The sequence below is a fragment of the Uranotaenia lowii genome, chromosome 2 (genome assembly GCF_029784155.1).
Source record: "Uranotaenia lowii strain MFRU-FL chromosome 2, ASM2978415v1, whole genome shotgun sequence".
Classification (NCBI taxonomy): Eukaryota; Metazoa; Arthropoda; class Insecta; order Diptera; family Culicidae; genus Uranotaenia; species Uranotaenia lowii.
The window spans coordinates 264860315-264867883 of NC_073692.1; the positions used below are offsets into that span (position 1 = coordinate 264860315).

The 7569-nt window shown below is 37.8% G+C and overlaps 1 pseudogene; it reads right to left on the reverse strand.

Moving 5' to 3' along the window:
• Window positions 1-298: 298 nt before the first annotated feature.
• Window positions 299-5175, reverse strand: LOC129742601 (vacuolar protein sorting-associated protein 4-like; annotated as a pseudogene).
• Window positions 5176-7569: the final 2394 nt, after the last annotated feature.

The window sequence follows — 7569 nt, forward strand, 5'->3', positions numbered from 1 at the left end:
TTCGTGTACAAAACGCACAAAACACGCATTAGTATTGGTGTAAGTATGTTCAACGGACGACATGGTTGAAATCGATCGAAGTCAATTGGAAAGAGACAGATTACCAACTGTCAAAACCCATTCCTACTTGTTTCGACCTATTTCAACCTGTTTCGACCAACTTTCTTTGAACACACATTGTGTACACGCAATTTCAGAACAGCGAACTGAAATTGAATACACTATAAGAAGAGCTAGCACAAACTTAGGTTCAACAAACAGACAGTGTAGGAACACGCTCCTTTTTTTAAACTCAGAATTAAGTAGTGAAGCCTTGTTTTCCGGCGAGCAAGTGCCCGTCCAGGGTGCGGATATTTTCCTCGGTTAAGCAGTGTGCCGTATTTCCCAGATGTATCTTGAATATCACTAAACGGGCATGTTCCTCTGGCAGTGGGATGTAGATACGCTTTTCGAAACGTCGCCGAATAGCAGAATCCAAGATCCAGGGTGTATTGGTGGCCCCAAGCACCAGAATGCCCTCGTTGTCGCTTCCTACGCCCTGCATCTGGACCAGAAATTCGGTTTTGATACGGCGAGCACTTTCGCTCTCGTTATCCGATCGAGACGAGCAGAGAGAATCGACCTCGTCAATGAAGATGATACTGGGTTTGTGACTGCGGGCCAATTCAAACAAATTTTTGAACAACTTTTCCAACTCGCCCAACTATTTCGAGACTGGACACCGAAAAGAACGTTGAATTGTTTGCTTCCGTTGCAACGGCCTTTGCCAGATACGATTTACCGGTTCCGGGAGGCTGTGAGGGGAAAATAGAAGTGAATGAATATTTTGTTCTTAAGTTTAACGTTAAACCACTTACCCTCCAAAGAGAAGAATTCGCTTCCAGGAAATTCGTTTACCAGTGAAGAGATGAGGAAATTTGATTGGCAGAATGACCGCCTCCTTGGCTCCCTCCAAACCAGCAACATTGGACCACTTGACGTACGGTTTTTCGACCACGATTGCTCCCTCTAGCTTGGACTGGACGATGCCAAGTTCATGCAGGACCAGTTCAACCTCTTCGCCTCCTGGTGCGATGTCAATTGTCTGCCTTTGAATCGTAGTAAATGCGCAGCAATTTCTTTTTCCCGTAAGCGGCTTCCATCAAATGCAGCGTATTTTCTCGGCGGCGAGGCTATTGCTCGAGTTGAGCACGTGAAAGATCTTGGTGTCATTCTTGACAGACGGATGGATTTCAAGATTCACACCAATTACATCGTCGATAAAGCTTCTAGAAGCCTAGGTCTACTGTTTCGCATGGCGAAAGACTTCAAAGATATTTACTGTTTGAAGAGTCTTTATTGCAGTTTGGTTCGTTCGATCCTCGAATACGCTTCTGCTATCTGGTGCCCTTATTACCAAAACGGCTCTGAGCGTATTGAGGCTATCCAACGGCGCTTTATGAGATTCGCCCTTCGACACCTGAGCTGGCAAGACCCGTTCCGACTTCCCAGCTACGAGAGCCGCTGTCGTTTAATCGACATCGACACGCTGCAAGCCCGCAGGACCGCCGCACGAGCCTCTGTCGTGGCTGATTTGCTTACATCCAGAACTGATTGTCCCGCACTGTTGGAAGGTCTTCAACTCAACATACGACCACGTGGTTTGAGAAATCGTGATTTCCAGCTCTACGTCCCTCTTCGTTTGAATAATTATGGGGCTAACACAGCACTTATAGGTGTAATCAAGACATTCAACCGCTACTCCGAACATTTTGATTTTGACGTTTCGAGGGATGCATTCCGAAGAAAAATCCTTAAAGCTTTAAGTTTTGTGTAGACCATTGTATTTGTAGTGTCTTTAATTTTAATTTTTAGTTTTATCGTTAGGATCAATATGTGATCTGATGTACAATAAATAATAATAATGGACTGCAGCCGTCGGTCGACTTGCCCCCATCTTATTCCCGGAAGAAGGCGGAACACTCACGGATTTAGGATTCACGTCCAGTCGAATTCAAAGTTGGGAGCTTTTTGTTTTGTTTTTTTTTTCTCAAGGGATTTTAAGCTTCAGTGGCTTATTCATCCCGAAAAGTCGGGAGCGAAAGCAAAAATGCAATAAGCTATTTCACTTTCACTCATAGGTAGTATAAATAAAATAACTTAACACGTTCGTCGCCACGTCACCCATATTAGGGTGACGGGTGTATTTCCTGGGAGGCCCCGTCACATCAAAAAGCATGTGACGCTCTCTCACTCAAGTTAGCCGCTCAGTTTAGCCACACGTTACAAATAGTGGAGTTCTCCCTGGTTGCTTTCTTGTTCCGAGATTTTCTTTGGGCCTGGCAAGTAAAACAACCAAAATGAGCGTGGGGACGAACGTGTTAAAGGAGAGAATCTCATATATACCAACTCTCCGAAAGTTTTCATCATCGTTGCTTCAATGATGAAAGCTTAAATCTGAAGAAAAAAGCTTAAATCTGAAGGAAAAAGCTTAAATCTGAGAGATGTGCTCCATACGGTTTGAATAGCGTTGCCGCCGTCTGATTTGGGTTGAGCAAGAAACAAAGAAAAGTGTTTGACATTTGTTTGTGTGAAACTTGGTGATTGATGTTTCAACTACGGGTCAATAGTTTTACAAGATATTATTGATATTTTACGTTTCAACCGCTCAACTTCATTTGGAAAATGAAAAATCTACATTTGTGCTTATATCAGACCAATTTATTTTGTTTGAATCGTCAATAATCACTCCACCGGCCTAAAAGTTTTATGAAAAAAAAAAAAAATACAAAAAGTTATTTATTTGTTATTTAACCGCTCATATTATATTTAATAGCCATTTTGATGATACTTTCGAGGACCTTATTGTAGAGAATAAGAGAGCAAAGTTATATGAAAGTTTAAATTCCTTGTGGGTTAAAAAAACTATAACTTAGATTTCCGTTGTCTGTGAACTCTCAAGCCATTCCAAATCAGTAAAACATCCGGACCTGGAATCAGTCGTTTCACTCATACAAGCGTAGCAAATTGAAGTCGCTCGCTACATTGAAAAGAGACGAGAGAGTTAACATTGTGCGGATTGCAGGGAATAAACTTAACGAAAACCCGTATGACTGTGTGTGTGTGGGCCTCTGGCTGAACGAGACCGACGAAGAAAATTTAGTTGATAGAATATTGCGGTATCGAACGGATTGTATGGAAAGGTTTTAGGAAACATTTCCGAACGCGAGTTGGAAAAATAAATCCTCCGGACACGACAATGGCGCGGTCCACGTTCCCAGGGAATAAATGTGAGGCAATAGTTCAGTGTTAACAAGTGCGGTTCTTATTTAATTGGTTTTAGATTTTGAATTCAATCGGTCGAAGTGTTTAAGTGTTGTAATTATTTTCAGAGCTTTAATTTGTGAGGAGGCCATTTTGAATATTCGAATGTTTCGATGAAAATAGTACAAATGGTCGAGAGCTTTCGATATTATTGTTAGTGTTTTGATCTGGAAGTGATTCTTTTGATTGCGAGTGGGCATAGCTTCGAGAGTTGAGTGGCAGGTACTTCGAGTTGTTTCGGATGGCTTTAATCTTAGTGGCAAAGTTCAGAAGAATCTCGAGCGATTCTTTTTGATATCGAATGACATTTTTTGGCTCTGAGTGGCCTACTTACGGCTTTGAGTGGCCGTGTACTGCTTTGAGTGGCAAGTACTGAGAATCTTGAGCGAATCTTTCTAGCCTCGAGTACCCGGTAAACTTGAATCGGCAGAGAGGTAACTCAAATCGCCAGAGAAATCGTTAACGATCTCTCTGGCGATTTTGCATCATTATATCGGTAGAGAGGAACTCACCATATGCGTGTCTCGTGCGTGAGTGCTATGAAATCTGAGTAGAAATGCTTAGCCCGCCCGAAGAGAGCGCGATCCGAATTGTGCTCGTGTGTTCCTATCGTGGTGTGTGTGTTCGGCTCGTTACAGTGGTGTTGATTTGATTAAGGGCATTAAAAACGCAATTTGCCAAATTAATGCTTTATTGGATTAACCCTTTCAGAAACCGTGACCCGCATTTTTTTTCTCGTTTGAATGCTTTTTACTTTCTTTCTGCAGCGTACTAAAACAGTACATATAGAAAACTTTTAAATTTATATTTCCTGATCTGATAAGTGTTTTATTAAACTTTTTTTATACTACATTTCTTTTTCCAAATCATAAAATTCGAAATTCAAATTTCCTTTTCAAAATCTCTTGAATTTTTAAAACCCGACTAAGAATTGTTTAATAGCAAATAGATATAATCAGAACAATACAATCAAGCTTCAAAATAGGGAATTTTGATTCATACTTTCTACATATCTAACTTTTGACTCAGATACAGCATTTTAGTTCAGATTCAGAATCCAGATTCTTGTTCGGAGTTATCGACTGTGATTCTTTTTGATGTTTTGGTTGTTACATGGCAAACTCAGTCTAAAAGACTATCCAACAACCAAAACATTGTAGATATCCAGCTTCAGAATTAAGATACAGAATTCAGATTTAGAATTCAGATTCAGCGTTCAAATTCAAATTTTAGATAAAGGTTTCCGTGTCAGATTTCAAATTTAGAATTCAGATAAAGATTTCAGATTTATTTTTCAAAGTTAAGATTCAGATTTGTATTTAAAATTTCAGATTCATTCATCAGACTCAGATTTCAAATCCCAGATTCAAATTTCAGATCCAGAAGTCAGATTTCCAAATTCAGTTTTCAAATTAAGATTTCGGAATCAGTTTTATCAGATTTTAGATTCAGATTTCAGATACGGATTTCGGTGTCTGATTACAGATTCAGATTCAGCATAATTGAGATTCCAGATTCAGATTTCGGAATTAGAATTCAAATTTACAATTCAGATTCAGAATTCGTGCTGGTACTAGAAAAAATCAACAAAGCTATTTTTTTTAAAGATGAGGCATGCTCAGTTTGGTGAAACTTGTAAACTTACCCAATGCAAAACTCTCTCAAAAACTTAAACAAAAGTTTTAAGAATGATAATTCCAATGAAACAAAATTTGATACCTGCTCGGATACCTGGTCGGTGATTTAATCAGATCGGTATGAAATTTTAAAATATATTTTTTTTAATTGAAATTCGTTTTAAACAAATCGTAATATGTCACTTACCGAATGTTGCACCTTATTGGCGATGCCTTTTGCACAACTTGACACCATTATCACCACCAATATCACTAAATCACTATTATCATTTAACACTACATTTTCTCAAAACTTCACAATCCTTTGTTTAAAAAATTACCGCCCGCTATCACCCGACCGCACCACACGAGGGCACGTCTGGAACTGCCAATGATTTGCTTGCACACAGTTTATTTGAAACGGTGAGGTAATAATATGAATAATATCAAACGAGCAGCCGGCGCCCGTCGGCCTGGTTAAGTTCTTCAGAAAAATGCTGCCAAGGCGAATAAGAAGAAATATCAGCCCCGCCGTGCGCGAGTGTCGCCGAACTATAACCGTTTTTCCTAAGTCGGGATACCCAGTACTCAATTTTCTGAATTCTCTGTCGATTTTTGAGAGGACGCGCTTACTGGGTGGCTTTGGCTCTGAGTGGCCTACTAACGGCTTTGAGTGGCCGTGTACTGCTTTGAGTGGCATGTACTGAGAATCTTGAGCGATTCTTTCTGGCCTTGAGTGGCCTATTATGGCTCTGAGTGGCCTACTAACGGCTTTGAGTGGCCGTGTACTGCTCCGAGTGACAAGTACTCATGAATCTTGAGCGATTCTTTCCAGCCTTGAGTGGCTTATTATATCTCTGAGTAGCCTGTTATTGGCCTTGATTGGCCATGTACTGCTCCGAGTGGTAAGTTCATCAGAATCCCGAGCGATTCTTTCTGGCCTCAAATGGTCTCATTTTTGACACCGAGTTGTCTAGTATCGGCATTGATCTGCCGAATGGCAAATGCAACATGATTTTTGAACAGGTTGATTTTTGTTTTGAATTAACTGCGCGATGGCTTTTCACGATGAAAAAAAAAACGATTAAAATACTTTAGGTTGTTAAATCAAGAAATGATCAGACTTAGAAAATTTAAAGGTTGTTTTCAAAAACATTTCTTCTGATTTGAAAACTTGAGATTAAGGATTTCAAAATGAGAAATTTTTTTTTTTTAAAAGTCAAAAGGAGAACAAGGGAAAGTTAAAGAAAGAAAAGCTAGAGGAAAAGAGAAGCATGGATGAAAATATAATATGATGAGAGGATAAAAAAAATAGAAGATGACAAATGAAATGCGATGGATCAAACGATGAGAACAAAAAAAAAGAAGCAGAGAGGTTAAAATAGGAGAAATGAAAAAGGTGAATAAAATGAACAAGTAAAATGATAAAATAACATGAAGAAAAATTGTCAGATGAGAAGAAGCAGTAAGATAGAAGATAAAAAAAGAAGATTGATGAAATTATGGAACACAAAATGTTTTGGAGATTAGGAAAAGATGGTGACAAGGTGAAATTAGATGGGACAGACATGAAATATAAGAGTCCAAAACGAGTTAGAAAAAAAAACTTTGGTCGTTGATGCAGAAAATGGAGTTGAGTGAATCAACAATAACTTCTGAAAAATTAATTCTGGTCAATTCTGAAGTAAGTTCTTACAGTCACGATATTTAGAAGCTGAGTGATGAGACGACGATAAGATGACAGGATTTGAAAATTAAAAAGTGAAAAGATTAAACTAAGAAGATTAGAGGCCGATGAGAAAATGGAAGATATGATGATGAGATGAGAAGATAATAAAATAAATGATGAAAGAGATAAAACGATGTGCTCAAAATTATTCGTTGATTTTGTTAAGGTCATAATCAAATAAAAAAAAGAAATGAAAAGACGGAAATATGAGCAGAGGAGAGATCAAAGTTGAGAAAAATAAGATGAATGTAAAAGAAATTGTTTAAAAAAAATAATTTAAAAAAATAGATTAAAAGAGTAAAATGATTTCAAAGGAAGATGATAAACCAAAATCTGAGAGATGAAAGTATTTTGAACTGTTAAAAGTATTGAAATGCGAATTATGAGCTCTGGGAAGGATCTTCAAGAAGCTGAATGGAGATATGAGGAAAAGATGACAGGATTTGAACATTAGAAAGTGGAAAGATCAAAATATGATGATGAGAGGCTGGAGAGAAAAATGGAAGGAATAATGATAGAATGAGTAGATTTTTTTTTAATTTACAAGTTATTTTTTCAGGGAAGAGAAGATAAGAAAAATAGAAATAAGGAATGAAATTTAAAAGTTAAAACGATGAAAAAATTACAAAAAAACAACAGCAGAGACAAGAAGATAAAAAGATGAGTAAAAAAAATTACGAGAAATAGTGAAGATTATCAGATGATGAATAAGGGAGAAAGAGAGATTGAAAGATGACAAATAAGAAGTTAAACAAATAAAAAGTACTTAATTGAAAAAACACATAATTGAAGTAAAATGATTTAAAGGGTACGAAGAGAGAGAGCAAAACCTTAAGCTGCTTTCTCGTTAAGAAAATATGATTTAAAAAAGTACAGTAAGGATGAAAGTATTTTGAGTTAGTAAAAGTATGAGAAATTAGT